Source organism: Crotalus tigris, unplaced genomic scaffold, assembly GCF_016545835.1.
Source record: "Crotalus tigris isolate CLP2741 ecotype Arizona unplaced genomic scaffold, ASM1654583v1 scf7180000018368.3068619, whole genome shotgun sequence".
Lineage (NCBI taxonomy): Eukaryota > Metazoa > Chordata > Lepidosauria > Squamata > Viperidae > Crotalus > Crotalus tigris.
In genome coordinates this window covers 1,732,025-1,748,780 of record NW_024096968.1, presented here as the reverse complement: position 1 = coordinate 1,748,780, position 16,756 = coordinate 1,732,025, and the positions used below count along the sequence as shown (strand labels likewise).

Below are 16,756 nucleotides of genomic sequence, written 5' to 3'. Positions count from 1 at the left end.
TAGGTTCCTTCTATTAAGGAGGTCCATCTAGTAGGTCCAAGAAGAAGGGCCTCCATAATCCATGCAGAGATAAGATTGGCCCCTACCTTGTTAATCTTTTGAAGGGTCCTGAAGATAAGGTTTAGCCAGTGGGTCTGTGGACTCCAGGGTGATATGGAAACCGTCAGGTGGTTTGTTTGTTTGGTATCATTGGGTGGGAAGGGATTTATTGGGTTTTGTATTTGGAGTTTTACTTTCATAAGCCACCTGGAGTCACCATGAGTTGGGAAACCATATAAATTTTCTTTAATAAATTTGTTGTTGTTATTTGCAAAGTTGTGTCCAACCCATCGCAACACCATGGACAATGTTCCTCCAAGCCTTCCTGTCCTCTACCATCTTTTGGAGTCCATTTAAGCTCATGCCTACTGCTTCAGTGACTCCATCCAGCCATCTCATTCTCTGTCATCCCCTTCTTCTATTGCTCTCAATCTTTCCCAGCATTAGGCTCTTCTCCAGTGAGTTCTTCCTTCTCATTAGGTGACCAAAGTACTTGAGTTTCAACTTCAGGATCTGGCCTTCTAAAGAGCAGTCAGGACTGATTTCCTCTAGGACTGACCAGTTTGATTGCCTTGCAGTCCAGGGGACTCGCAGGAGTCTCCTCCAGCACCATAGTTCAAAGGCCTCAATTCTTTTGCGCTCAGCCTTTCTTATGGTCCAACTTTCACAGCCATACATTGAAACTGGGAAAACCATGGCCTTGACTATACATACTTTTGTTGGCAGGGTGATGTCTGCTTTTTAGTATGGTGTCTAGATTGCCATAGCTTTCCTCCCCAGGAGCAAGCGTCTTTTAATTTCTTGGCTGCAGTCCCCATCTGTGGTGATCTTGGAGCCCAGAAAGATAAAATCTGCCACTAGCTCCATTTCTTCTCCATCTATTTGCCAGGAATTGAGAGGGCCGGATGCCATGATCTTGGTTTTCTTAATGTTGAGCTTTATTAAATAAATAATAACAAAACATTTTTGGCAGGAGACTCTTTGGAACTGTGTAGTCTGAAGCCACTATGCTGCCATTGTAAGCATTTGTTGGCAGTCATAGATGACTAAGAATTAGTAACTTTTGTACAAGTGTTGAATCAGTTGGGAGACTGAATAGGTGGCAAAAACCAAAACATTCAGATTTTAACTGAAGCTTAACTCTGCAGCCAGGGGCTGGTCTATGAAAAGTTTAAAAAGAAATAAAGGGGGACAATAAGTAGAATAGAATAGAATAGAATAGAGCTGGAAGGTACCTTGGAGGTATTCAATTCCAGCCCCCTCTCAAGCAGGAGAACCTATATCATCTCAGGCAAGTGACTATCTAGCTTCTTCTTAAAAATCTCCAATGATGGAGCGCCCACAATTTCTGGAGGCAAGCTGTTCCACTGGCTGATTGTCCTCACTGCCAGGACGTTTCTCCTTAATTCTAGGTTACATTGTTTCTTGTCCTGGCTTCAGATGCTTTGTGAATAACGTGACCCCCTTTTCTTGGTGGCAACCCCTCAAATACTGAAATACTAATATCATGTCTCCCCTATTTCTTCCTTAAAAAAAAACATTTTAACAACTGCTGTTGTTAATTTTTTCCATAGGGCTTCAGTCTAGCATCTGTAATCTGACTTGAATGGTGCTATTGATAACAGACATCCTTGCTAGAGATAACTGCTCTTATTTAGAAGTTGTCTTATTTAGACTGGAGACACATCTAGTGTAAGGTAAAGGTAAAGGTTTCTTGTCCAATCATGTCCGATTCTAGGGCATGGTGCTCATCTTCATTTCTTGCCTGAGGGAGCCAGCGTTGTCTGAAGATATTTTCTATGGTCATGTGGCCAGCACTGCTAAACGCCAAAGGCACATGGAACGTTATTACTTTCCCATGAAATGGTACCTATTAATCTACTTGCATTTGCATGCTTTCAAACTGCTAGGTGGGCAGGACAAGTATATCACTAGTTAACATCTATTGTATCATTTTCTAAACTAGCTGAAAATGACCCTCCAGGGTTGTCTTCTAATTAGTCTTTTCCTGCTCCAAACTAGAGATCAAAAACTTAACCTCTTTTTCTCTCTCCTGTGTTGTAACTGGTTCTATGAATTGCTTCCCGCTGGGAAAACTGTTGGATATTATATTTTTTTTTGTGTTTAATCCCCCAATCACTGTTTTGCATCAGGCAATCATGCTTCGTATTAGTTTTGTGCATGATACTCTTAATGAGGGTAAAATAGGTTTTCTCTGGAAGATAAGAGTTAAGCCGATTGTTATAGATATTTTATTTTAACAAATATTTTTATCCTTTAACATTGAGAGTTATCATTGAAGAGGGATGATTTTTCTCTATGACAGATGGAGGCTCACATGGCAAAGTATAAACAATGTGTCACCTAGTGCTGAAAACTTATTTTGTTGTTTTGTTTTGTTTTTTACATTAGACACAGATGGCTTGGCACATTTTAAAAAATATATATACAAACTGGTCCCTAACTTTATATTTTCCTTCATTCTGTATTTGCATTTTTTATCTTGAGACCATGCAATTTCTACTCAAGAAGTTTACAGGTAGTCCTCAACAAATGGCTGTAATCTTGAGCTCAGAGTTACAGTCATAAGTCATTGCAGTCCTAAGTTGAGCCATCACACGATTGGATTTGAAGTTATGACTGTTTTTCATTATGGTTGTTAAGCAAACACAGTGGCTGTTAGGTGAATACAGCAGTTAGTTGTTAAACAAATTCATTTTTCCCAGTGAATTTTTCCAACAATTTTTTGTTGGAAACTGGAAATAAATTCTGGAAACCAACAACAATCCCATTGCAAGTCATGTTCATGTGACTGCAGGACTGCAAACAGCTGTAAAGGTGAACCAATTGCCAAGGGCCCAAAATACAATCATATGATCTCAGATGTGTCTGTGTGCAGTCATCCTAACTCTGAAAATGTGGAGATCCACATATGGTAATTCTGAAAGTTTGCTAAGAAACTGGTTGTAAGTTAATATTTTTCAACCTTGGCAACTTCTAGACATGTGGATTTCAACTCCCAGAATTCCCCAGTTAGTATGAGCATTACTGACAATTCTGGGGATTGAAATCTACACACCTAGAAATTGTCAAGGAAACGCTTGGCTAACTTGAATCTTACAGTAGCATTCCAGCTACAGTATAGAGATATGCATGTTTAGAAAAATCTTATACTTCCCCACTATATATTTGTCTGGTTCCCTCCCCCCAACCAAAAAAAAATGATAGTATAGCAACAGCATAGTAGGAAATAGAAAAAAATCCTTTACTAGTGCTAATCCTGCTGCTAATCAATTATTTTTAAAAAGTGAAACAACAAAACAACAACTTGCAAATAGTCCACACTGGACTGAATTCTAGAGTTATGTGTGAGAGGAAAAAATGTTTCTGAACTCACTATGCTCCATTCCTGACTTTCTTATCAAGCTCTTTTCCTTTTCCAAACCAAAACTCCCAAAATTTTAATAAAAGTCCAGTGCTTAAACTATTAATAACTAACACTATTATAACACTGCTAAGATTCCTTAAAGTGAAATGGATCGATTAGTCATACAGTAAAAGACCAGTAGACTGTCCTATAGGAAACAATTATTTTCTTCTGTCTGGGTTTTTTATAATAACTTGCAAGCATGCTTTTTTTCCTTAGAGTGCTAACCTGTGATAGAAGTGAAGCAAGCACCTGCCAGAAACTCTTAATACTGTAAAACTAAGAGAAAATCTATTTTGGTTCATTCCTTTACAGCTTTAATAACTCTGAGGAGTTTAGATAAACATAGCTTGTCTGTGATATCCACTTTCTCTACAGTGGCACCATTTTGCTCAACAGAGAATAGTCCACCTTCTTGAGGCTTTAGGCATAACAAAAACAGAGAGGGGATTCATTGTTGACCATGCTAGACGTTACTTATACAATTTTGTCTTTAAGATATACAATTTTCTCTCAAGCTAATCAATTTAGTATGCCCAACAGGCCATTTGTTTATTTAATAAAAATTCTGAGGGGTTGAAGAAGCTCAGCACTAGCCATCAGGGCAAACAAAACAAGTAGGTTTATTAATAGGTATGGTTCGGGAAGTGGGAGCTTCTAAGCAGACTCTGGCCTAGTTTGTACTAGGGCAGAGGTCCCCAACCTTTTGGGCACCAGGGACCGGTTCCATGGAGAAAGGTTTTTCCATGGACCGGAGGGTGCATGATTGTGTGTGCTACCTGCATCCCACAGATGGAGCTTTGCTTGTTTGCACGGACCGGTTCCTGGCATGCTGCAGCCTGGTACTGGTCCACACATTAGGGGTTGGGGACCCCTGTACTAGGGTTATTAACTGGACCAGAATGTTTGAAAATACCAAAAGGAAGCAATGGTGAACTATCTCCAAATTGTTGCAAAACCCCCAATTCAGCATGATTATCTCTATGTACAAGTATACTTGCAGCCATTCATTTAGTGACTTTTCGAAGTTACCACAGCATGAAAAAGTGACTTATGACTGTTTTTCACACTTACAACCATTGCAACATTTCCCGTGTTCCCATGATCAAAATTCAAATGCTTAGCAACTGTGATCATCTTTTGCGACCTTCTGACAAAAAAAGTCAATGGGGAAGCCAGCGTCACAACAACCGTGTTACTAATTTAACAACCGCAGTGGTTCACCTAACAACTGTGGCAAAAAAGGTTGTAAAATGGGACAAAAACTCACTTAATAACTGTCCTGCTTAGCAACGGAAATTTTGGGTTCAGTTGTGGTTGTAAGTCAAGATCTACCTGTAGTAACCAGGAGTTGAACTTAAATCAAGGAAGACTTCATTTAAAGGAAAGATTGTCTCACTTCCCACCTCCTTTCTCTACCTTCTATTCTGCATATCAGCAATATGACTGAGTGAATGTACTCCTAATGATCTATTCTGCAAAGCTGGGTTGTTGCATTCTGCAGAATCTTTTTTTAATTCAGAACATACATTCAGTTCCTTCGGGAAATCTTCCTTTTTTCCTCATTATTTGTATTTCTTTCACTTCTTCCGCTATTGCTTCTATGACTCAAACATGCTTTCACAATGATCTGCAGCATAAATGGTTGATTACTGAAATTCTAGTGTTACCAATGCCCAATGACCTAGAGATCAATCTTATTCTCTTGGTTTAGACCTCTTTCTTCATAATGCTGTTACTGCAAAGTACAGAACAGAGGTAAGGATGATCCAAGTGATCACACTGCATGAGGTAGAGCAGAAACAAAATATTCAATATTTGTCATTGTTTTCGATTGAACAAAACATTCCCTTAGCAGCTAAAGAAGTATTCAAAATAGTTTAGCAGAACTTTTAGGATCTATCTATCTATCTATCTATCTATCTATCTATCTATCTATCTATCTATCTATCTATCTATCTATCTATCTATCTTTGGCTTAAACATTGATGCATTTTAATCTGAGCATTTTTAAATGTTTGTCAGGAAAATAAAATGCTGACCTGTAACTGCAGAAAATCTGGCAAGCAATAAAGCATCTGGTTTCTCATCTATTTCTTAACTAGAAAAGCATTTCTTGCTAACGATGGTACAGTGGGTGGATGCCAAGCTAGCTTACATTTTCAGTCTCATTTGACTCCTCTCTAAAGCCCACTCATCCAGTGACTAATCTTCAAGTTGATTCACCTTTCCCATCTTAAGAGCTTTATTGTCACCAGATTGCCAGTTTTTCTTGGAGCTTAACCACAAAAACTGGGAAATCAAAAAGCATCTCAAAAACCAGCAGTGGCAAAACCCTTTGGTTATTATTGCCAAAAAAGTTGTGTGACTGTATATGGATGCACTCACCAGGAGCCCAGGTCTTAATCACTGAAGTTTGTACATCTTAGCTATAATTAATTCAATGGTTTCACACTCTGATAGCATCGGAAATGGATTCAAACATTGGGCTGGACATTCAAGAAGTACGTAGCATTTGATTTGGAGACTTGCTGCAGAAAGTATTAATTCCTGGTTGTTGTTTTTTACTCTTAATTGGTTGCCAGCAAAACTCAAGAGCCTAGCCTTAATCTCAAATGGTACAGAAGCAAAATATCTTAAAGTTATCTCCTTTCAAAGTTCTTCTCTTGCAAATTGATGGATGGTGATTCAGGTATTACCACTGAATATGACAAAAAAATTACCTAAAAGGGATGGAGCGTTTTGAGAGGGTGCTGATTTTAGAGTCCCTTTTCCATTTGAATTCATTAGACATTAGACTAGCGGCCCCTAACCTTTTGGACACCAGGGACTGGTTCCATGAAGAGAGTTTTATCTGCAGACTGGAAGTGACGTGATTTTGTGTGCTGCCTGAAACCCACAAATGGGGTTTTGTTTGTTTGTGTGGTCCAGTTGCTGGCATGCCACAGACCGTTGCTGATCCACAGACTGGGGGGTTCAGGACCCCTGCACTAGACCATGATAGTTGAAAATATTTTTCACAAGCTTTGGAAATATTTAAAAGTTGTTCCTAGTATTGGAGAGAATGGGTTGGGTGTTGGTTTATATTATTTCATTATACTGCTTAAGACTTCTTATTGGCATTATGAGTTTACATAACTAATGAATTAGAATAGAAACTAGTATCCAAATTACCTTGAGGTAAGCAGTTTGAGTATTTTGTGATTTGAATTAAATCATGGAGTTCATTCGTGTTACTAAGGATCATTTTGTTATGTTAATTTTGAAAAATCCCGTGGAACATAATATCTAAAATATTCAAAGATTCTACAAAGACATTGGAAGTTTTGGAATTCTTAAGAAGGAACTGCTGCTTTTTTAAAAATTAAAAAATATGGACCTGTAGATGAGGAATGTAGAATTGCTTGATTTTCTTTGACTGTGGTTTAGCTGTTGTATGAACCCAGATATTGGAGTTGTATATCTATGATTTATTATTTAGTGGAATATTCGCCTTCTTAATTGTGGCATGTTCAATAAACTATAGGCTAAAATTGTAGCTTAGTATGATACATGAATCAAGCCAATGTCTCTCAGCCTAACATAACTCAAACAATAATGCTGAGTATTCAGTGTGGGAATTTTACTTACATGATAGTTGAATGAAAACAAATGCCTCAATTTTCAGATTGCACTACTGATATGCTAGAAGATCCTTTGTATCTGATCATTCCATCAGCTGGCTAGAGGTTGCTATAGGAAAATACTTTTTGTTGTCTGGAATGAAAGCCTGCAGTGTATGCTCATCAGTGCATTTTAAGCAATATGCCATAAATTTTCTTGACTATAGTCGTCCAATTGAAATTCACTGCTGGTGCAAGTTGTTTATGGCAACAGCTGTATTGATATGGGTATTGTGCATTGCTAGGCCACAAAATATAGTGGTGAACTGGAAAAGCTGACTTTTGTGATCAAGAATTAAATTGTAATTACAAATGATCAGATCATCATCTTGAATGCCACTCAACTCTCCATGACTCTGGGCAACTCACAGCAAAGAAATTACAATAAAATCAATAAAGCATAAGATAAAAGATGGCAAGCATGATGACGTGAGGGTTCTCACTCTCCCTTGCCAAAGGTCTGAGTGAAGAGCCAGGTTTTCACAGCTCTTCTAAACAACAGCAGAGTGAGGGAACCTCATTCCAGAAGGCAAGAAGGTGCATGTCTGGGGTCCCAATAGATGACAAAATTGAAGGAACCCAGAGCCTGCCAACCCTATAGGATTCAATCAGCTGGGTAGATACTATGGAAAATAAGCAGTTCCTAAAATACCCAGGCCTTCTGCTATGTAGGGTTTTATAGGTAATAACCAGCACCTTGATTTGCACCTAGAAGTAAACTGGCAACCAGTGCAACTTGCAAAGTAGAGATGTTACATGGAGACACTGAGGCATGCCTGTCATATTCTAACCAGTTGGGGGTAGCCTTCAAGGGCAGCCCCACGTAGAGCATGTTGCGGTAGTCAAGCCATAAAGTGACTGGAGTATGAGTGTCTGTTTGAAGAGCCTGCAGATGAATTGGATAAGGACAACTGGCAGAATACTGAAAGGGAAAGATAATCTTGACATTTCAGAGGAACACATGGTCACATTATTGAACTTCTTTAATATCAGAAGATTTGTGTAAGATGGGTTCTTTGCATGCTGATAGCAGAGACAAAAACATCAAGAGCTGAACTTTGTGCATAGTTGTTGCTATGCTATGAGAATGAAGGTTTCTTCATAACATTGTGACGGTTTCACCTGCAAAAAATTAAAATTTGGGCGGGAAAACTCATTGGTATGTTTTTGGGATCCAGATGATGCCATTCATATGGATTTCCTTCAGTTGTGAAGTTGGATCTTACTCCATCCACCATATCATCCAGACTTGATGGCATGCTACTTCCATCTCTTTCAAAATTGAAGGAGTGCTTTTGTGGGCATTTGTTTGATTCATATTAGCATAGCACTCTTGTCAGAAGCACCAAGGTGCTTCCGGATTGAAAGGATTTACCAGTGACATTTTTGTTGCCGGGGGATCAGCCAGTTTTCATGTCCCCGGCAGGAGCTGGAGCGAAGGATGGAAGCTCAATCCCGCCCCATGGCAGCACTCAGGTCTCAAATGTGAGCTAGCTAACCTCCAACCCAACATCCAAACCATGTGAGCCACTGTGCTCCTTTATTGATTCAGATGTAAAGGTAGAAAAGAATCAGGTTGAAGAGACAAAGTGTGGAGTTTCTTCATGACATCTTTAAGCTTGTCCATTGATGATAGAAGTGATGACAGTAACGTGGAAAATTAAGAATAGAACTCATTTCAAGGATTTTTTTTCCTGTTCTGTTTATTAAAACGTTCCTGTTTAAGCTACAGTTATAAAGGTAAAAGCATACTTTTTATTCAACCTCTGTAACCTTTCAGTTCGTGGAAGAGAATAGACTACAAAAGTAATAAACAAAAATTCATCTGTCTGCCATCAGAAACAATCAAGTGTTAGTTGGTGGGATCAGTTAGTCTGGCATAACTTCCCACTTATAGTTAAATACTCCTTCAAATTGACCTAGACTTTTGATGACTTCATGAATAGATCCATAGTTTTCTTGGCAATAATGTAAAAACAGTTTGCTGTTGCATTCTCCCATAATATTTTCCAACTTTCCAGTCTAGCTGGCAGCCCTGGCATTTCCTGAATGATCGCCATCCAATACAGCTTAGTTTTTCGGAGATCAGCCAAAGACAACTAGGTGGTGCCACTTAGCTGAGTATATTTAGTATAATTCCAGTAACTGGATGCAGAAGAGGCTCCCTTTCTTGAATATTTTTTTTAAAGAATTTGATTTATATCCTACATTAAGATTAAGATTATTATGTGAGAGGTTATTTCAGGATAAATACCTTCTACATACACAATTTATTTTTCAGCTGTCCACCCTCAAGCAGATTGGTATCTAGGCTAATCTTGTTCTGATTTTTTTTAGCTGCTGGATGAACAAAAGATAACATCTTTTTATCATCGGATAGCCTATACTCATTGTCTTTGGAACTAAAAAGATAAAGGATTTACCATTTAGGCTGGTCTTTCCAATACAGGGCTCTCTAAGTACATTGGGAGTACAACTCAGAATTCTTAACCAGAATGGCTAGATCTAATTCTAGGAATTGTAAACCCAACACATTTCACAGTCCCCACATGAAGGAAAGCAAAGTTATTCTGTGAATAGAAGATATGTTGAGCCATGGTGGCACAGTGGTTAGAATGCAGTATTGCAGGCTGATTCTGCCCACTGCCAGGAATTTGATTCTGACCAGTTCAAGGTTAATTCAGCTTTCTATCCTTCCAAGGTCAGTAAAATGAGGACCCAGATTGTTGGGGGGCAATATGCTTAGAGAGGGCTGTAAAGCACTGTGAAGTGGCATATAAGTCTAAGTGCTATTGCTATTGCTACTTACGATTGATACAAAACATAAAAAGGAACTACATCCGTGCAAGAGTATAGAAATATCAGGACATGTAGCCTTAACATGAATAATGCTCCTTCCCATCACTGTAATTTGAAACAGCATACAGGTAACTGGGTTGAGAGGGGATTATTTGCAGATAGTAGTAGATAATGACACCTTTCACCTTACTCTGAGAAGCTTCAGCTGCTGTTTTCATGAAACCAGCAGCTGGAAGAGCAGGTTGGAGCTGTTTTTGTTTTTCTGGTCAGTTGACAATCCTTAAGGATAACCTCCTTTTCATTGACAGTTGCCGAAATTTTGTAGGGAAGAGTGGGAGAAAAAAGATTTGGTACCGAAGCACAGCATATGTTTTAAATGGGGCATAACAGCTTTTGATGCCATAGAGTTGAGCCAAGCTATTAGTAATACCTGATATAAGTTCCTATGCTTGTTAGTCACGTGCCAAAAATGAGCCATTCCACTAGCATTCACGCCTTTGTTCTTCTGCATCGCCACCAATTAAGCATCTGTTTGCCGTGCAAAAACAGACCATCTCCTTATGAAACAAGGCACAAACATTTAGGTTTTTTTTTTTAGAGGGAATGAAAACTACAAATATTAATAATTGCTTGGGAAAAAAACCCATAAAAGGAGGAGGAGGTAAGTAGAATCTGCTGAAAGTTTCTGTTGAGTTATGGCAATGCTGCTTTGTAAGAATTGTGTTCTAATCTAACAAGCTGGTGACTTGTGAATTTTGTTTGTGCTAGAAACAGGTTCCTTAAAGGTTTGTTTTCTCAGTTGTAGTCCTCTAAAAAGCATTGTATATTCTGACAGGAAAGTTTAGACTAAGTGATAGGGTCCAGTTCGGACATAGCATTTTGTGCGAACCCATGAATTATGGCTTGTTAAATACATCCTGATGTACTACAAGATATACATTTAGCCAGCAATTTCCAATGGCAACAAATACCTGACTTTGAATGGATCTTGAAAAAAGCCAAGAAAATTTGGACTGGATGAGGAATCAATAGGAAATCCCAGGACAGTAAGTTAGGCTAAGAAGCTGAAACAATAACTTGGGGGGAAAAAACAGAAAATCCATATTTGTTGTTTAGGGCTTATATATCTGGGCTGCATTCTTGCCCAAGAGAACTAGTTGCCAAGAAAATACAAGGAATAGAGCTTCCATTTATGTAGGGGGCAGTCCAGTTAGAATAAGAACTTCACGACTCTATGTATATGTAAATATGTTGTATGTGTATTACTGTGTAACAGATGCACTTTCATACTAACTTTTAAGGTGTTCGTGCCTGCCATATATTTTGCAAGGTAGCAAAATCACATGTTGCTTACTGTAATTTGAGGTCATAGTTTTGGGCAGGGCTTTTTTTTGTCATAGAATGCCCAGAACGGAGTTCCGGCACCTTTTTTGGATGTAACCTTGTAGGGTAGGCAAAGTGGGTTGTATAATGTGTGTGAGTTCCGGCACCTTTTTTTTTTTTTTTTTTTTTTACAAAATAAGCACTGGTTTTGGGAGCCTTTGCTTTCCATTAAAGGGGAGTTCTACTTGGTTCTACTTCAGTCAGACCTCATGCAGAGTAAGAGTGTACCCACTCTTGATAACTGTATTTTGAGGACAAATAAATTGGTGATGGGTTCAGAGAAGACAGCATGAAACGTAAGCTTTGTAAAGAAAGTTTGAAAAAAAGGATTGTGAGTAATTGTAGATTTCTGCTCAAATGAGTAGAAATATCTACCTAGGAAGAGGTAATTAGAAGGGTATTGATTGTACTATTTCTGAGTTTTGGAAGAGGGCCAGTTGGTGTGGATATAAAGATAATTTCTCCAGTCCAATTTGAGTCCAAAATGGAGGGAAAATGTGCAGATCTTCATCTTCATCTCCCCTATTTCCTTCATGGAGATAGATAGATAGATAGATAGATAGATAGATAGATAGATAGATAGATAGATAGATAGATAGATAGATGTAGATCTTTGGTTGTTCGGGTTTTCTCCCGCGTAAAATTGGAAGTGTCTTGGCGACGTTTCGACGAAGTCCCATTCGTCATCTTCAGGCTGGTGTTTTCAGCTTCGTGCTTTGAGCTGCTCAAAGCACGAAGATGAAAACACCAGCCTGAAGATGACGAATGGGACTTCGTCGAAACGTCGCAAAGACACTTCCAATTTTACGCGGGAGAAAACCCGAACAACCAAAGACCTACATACAAACACCCGCGAAAACGTCAGAAAACACACACACACACACACACACACACACACACACACACACACACACATATATATATATATATATATATATATATATATATATATATTCCAAAGACCTACATATATATATATATATACACATACATACATATACACATACATACATACATTTTGGCTAGATCAAACAAAAGTCATATAAATAGACACACAAGGCTGATTCTAAGTTTCTGGATTATTATTTTTTTAAGAAGAAAGTTTTATAATGTTTTGCTTTCACAAAACTGTATATTTTGTATGCATAATTGTCTGCTCTGTGTACTATGTGGGTGAATGCAAGAGGAGTCTTTACAGTGTAGGAGTGCTTAAAAAAAGAATAATTGCTCCTTGACATTGTTGGGAGGGTAATTAAAGGGGAAAAGAGACATTGTCAAGGTGCCTCTTACTAAAAGAAAAACAACTCCACCCTCCCCATCCAAGTACAGCATGATTGCAGAAGTTTTTGTGCAGGCAGTGAATATCTGGGTTTGACTTGGTAAAAAACAGTTTAGAAGATTTTTCTGGACCTCAGTGTCTAATTACCGTTTTGGATTATGGGAAGGGAAAAAGGAAGGGCTTAGTCAAATGGTTAGGACTTCTGAATTCAATGAAAACTACTAAGCTAGCAGGTTCCTTAATATTTTTTTTTTTATTAAACTGGGTGATTATTGAAATGTTGAGTTTGTTGAGAATGAAAAAAATCTCAAATATGGTTGAGCTGGATAAGCACAAAGATTGTGTTGGGACCTTGGATAACATTTCTTACCACCAGTGATCTTTCATTGAAATAATATTCCTTAATGGCCCATGCATACTCTACTTTGCACTGGTTGTAACCATGGCAATTAATATTCACAAACCCAGCTAACTTTGGAAGGCCTTTACATACTCCCTAAGTAGGTGCTAGCTGTTGTTCTTCCTTCTTAAATTCCTGTAATGTACAGTGGGACCAGATTGGAAACAGTAATAGGAATTATTTCCAACGTAGTGTATAGCATCTTAACAGACTCACAATAACCCTCCTCATAAACAACCAAGAAGGCTTTTTCTTCCAAGTGGGTGCCATATCAAGCAGCATTTAAGGCTGAAAATATTGTTACAGCAGTGACGTTTCAAGAGATGAAAAACTGAAGTGGTTGAACAGTTTATGCCTATTGGTGAGGGGATACAATATTAAAATATTAACACAATATTAAAATGGAACCTCTTCATTTGGAAAGGCAACTAAAAACAGATATTTGGGGTGGACCTTTTAACAATGGGTTGTTGCTATGGTTGCAGGTCTTGTCCCCACCCTCTCTCTCTGGGGCCTAAGGCTTGATTATTCACAACTTCTTAATGCAGTTTTCTGCAGTCTGGGGGCTGCTGATGTGCTGAGATGACAACTTCCAGAGCTCTTAGTCAGTATGGCAATTAGAAGTCATAGTTCCAACATATGGGAAAGTTTCCAATAGAAGAGAATATCTGTAGCTCAGGGCAAAATTGTCTTCTTGAGCAGATTGGAGCAATATAGGAACAATGTTCTGTTACATGGATGACAAAAGTAAAGACTAAGAAGATTCTCCTATCACGATAAAAACAATTTTTACAATTTGGCCCTGCCTCTTCAGATATAGGTGATGTTTTTATCTGATATTAGTCTATGTATCTTATTGCATTTGATACTGGATTTTATATGTTTTTTTACTCTTTGATCACTTGTAGATGTTTTGTACAGCAAGCAATACACAAATGTTAAAAATGCTGTTTCTGTCAACTAGAACCTACTGTATTAATTATTTTTTTCTTTTTTTCAGAAACGGTTGGTTTAAAAGGAAAGGAGCTTTCCCTAATTTAATATTTTTACACACGTTTTAGAACAGGGGTATCAAACTGCCGGCCCACGGGCTGGTTGCATCATGCGGAGGCCACACCCACCCCAGCTCCGGCAATGCAAAAATTTGCGATACGTCGCAACACGTCACGTGATGTGGCGAGATTGACACCTGTTTTTTAGAGGCTTCTTCTGGGTGAGGATCTTTGGAAGACTAAATATCTCTGAGGGAGTGGATATGGCACTTACTGAGGAAATCACTGGCCAGACAGCAAATTCTGTTCAGTGGAGTTTCTCTGGACAAGGATAGGCCGAGAGATTGCCCACCTGAACTCTGGAAAGCTGTTCCTCATACGGAGACTGCAAAAACTGAAGTTTTTGCAATTCATTCATGAATTCAGAGGCTGGGAGTTGAGGGATTTCAATCAAACTTATAGTTGTAATATGAATAACAGATTTGCAAAAGCCTGACTTTCCTTAAACCCTTTTGGATGTAATTAATATACAACTAGAGAAGATTTTCTGAGAATTTCACTTTTCTTTAAAAAGGAAAAAAAATGGGAGAGATTTAAATTTTTTTGGCAAAAAGCTTAACAAGGATGTATACGAGAAAGTTTAAAATGAATAAATGTGATAGTAAATTTGAAATATTACTTATGGGTGAAAGTACTTTAGAACAAACTAGAATTAAAATAAACACCTTGATGGGAATGCTTTTTCTGTATCATTAAAGAGTGCAGACAATTATCAGATTTTACAAAACGAAAGATAAATGTAATATGAGCCAGATCAAGTACTTATTGACTGTAACTACAGAGTGCCATTTGAGACAAAAATATTAAGGGTACAGAAGACAAAACAGAAAAAAAAGTCAAGGGGAACACAATCAAAAGAACTGGTAGCAAAAAGGTATAATTGTCAATGGTTTTCTTATTTATGGTTATTAGATTTAAAGTCGACAAGCCTTTATGGTTTAGAACATTGTAAGACAGAGTTTGAAATACAGCTGGGTACAAATGAACATTGCTAAAATGTATAAACTTTATTGAAATTTGAATCAGAAAAAGAAATGAAAGAATGCATGATAAATTTTTTGGCTATAATATACAGATTGAACAATGGGAAAAGAGGTGCTGAAAGGATGACATTACATATTCATCTTAGAGAATTTTTATAAACTCTCTAAATGTATTTTGTAAATATTATAAAATGATGTACTATTGGATATGACACAAGAGAAATTGTTCAAAATGTGTAAAGGTACTTTATATGTTAGAATATGTTCTGATTTATGTTGGAAATGTGAGCAACAAGGGACATTTTATCATACTTGGTGGATGTGTAAAGCAGTTACAAAATTTTGGATTCAAATAAATACACTGATTTAGAGGATTTTAAAATGTAATATACAATTAAGACCAGAGGCTTTCCCTTGGGACTGATGGACAAACAATTAGAAAAATGCCAGGGAACTTTTTTTGTATATGATAACTGCAGCAAGAGTTAGAAAAATCAGGCAATATCTACAATGGAGGAAAGATTGGTAAATGTTAGAACTCACTGAGGTGGCCAAATTGAATTTTATTATTAAAAAAAAAAGATTAGGTTTATTGCTGATTGGAAACTCCCTATGGACTTTATGTGAAAAACAGGAAAACTTATGATTTGTGGTTTTGATGAGTAGGCAGAATATATTACAGAGAGAAGAGAATAATGATTTAACTTGAGAGAAAGAAGTAAATTTAGAATTATACTTATAACTGCTGTAAAGTTCGAAAGTCATTATTTTGTATTTTTTTTCAACATTTCTTTTTTTTTTTATTTAAAAAGTTTTACTAACAATTACAAAATAAACTCAATAACCCTCCCCCCACCCCCAACCCACTTCCCAGAGCCAAACACAGGGTATATCAAACATATTAAACATAATCTAATTAAGTTAACAAATATATTAATCATAAGCTAAACAAGTTTATCAATTTATACAACAATTAATATACTTAACCCTTAACTCCCTTTAAACCTTATTATTAATAATATTTATTTTTTAATCATAAAATAAATGGAACTTTTCAGTTCCATATTTAATCTGAATATAATCTATCCATCTTCTCCATACCATAATATATCTTTCTTGTGTATGATCCTTTAAATAAGCAGAAATTTTAGCCATTTCTGCCAGATTGGAAACCTTAAATGTCCATTCTTCTAATGTAGGCAACGAATCTTTCTTCCAATATTGACCTATCAATAACCTTGCCGCTGTAATTAAATTCAACATTAAAATAGTTTCTTTAACATCAAAATCCTCAAAAATCCCTAATAAAAATAGTTGAGGAGTAAACTTTATCTTCCTTTTAAAAATATTTTGAATGTTCCACAAAATCATAATCCAAAAAGCCTTAATATTTTTTCAAGTCCACCAAATATGAAAATAAGTTGCATCAGAACTACCACATCTCCAACATTTGGGCTGTAAATTAGGATACATACAAGATAACTTTTTAGGATCCAAATGCCACCTATAAAACATTTTATAAAAATTTTCTCTTAAATTTTGAGCCTGTGTGAATTTAACATTTCTAATCCAAATTATCTCCCATAAACCCAATGGGATTGGTTCCTGAATATTCTGAGCCCATTTCACCATACAATCTTTAACCAATTCTGTTTCCGAATCCAATTCTATTAAGATATTATAAATTCTTTTTATATGAGCCTTGCTCTGATCTTTAATCTGTATTATCAAA

The 16,756-nt window shown here is 37.1% G+C and overlaps 1 protein-coding gene across 1 annotated transcript in view; it reads left to right on the top strand.

Moving 5' to 3' along the window:
• Nucleotides 1-15,927, top strand: part of LOC120311472 (transcription factor AP-1-like) — a 36,298-nt gene extending 20,371 nt beyond the window's left edge. Inside the window, exon 3 of the mRNA XM_039351007.1 lies at nt 13,990-15,927. The gene's annotated coding sequence lies outside the window, so the exon portion shown is untranslated. The remainder of the gene's footprint in view (nt 1-13,989) is intronic.
• Nucleotides 15,928-16,756: the final 829 nt, after the last annotated feature.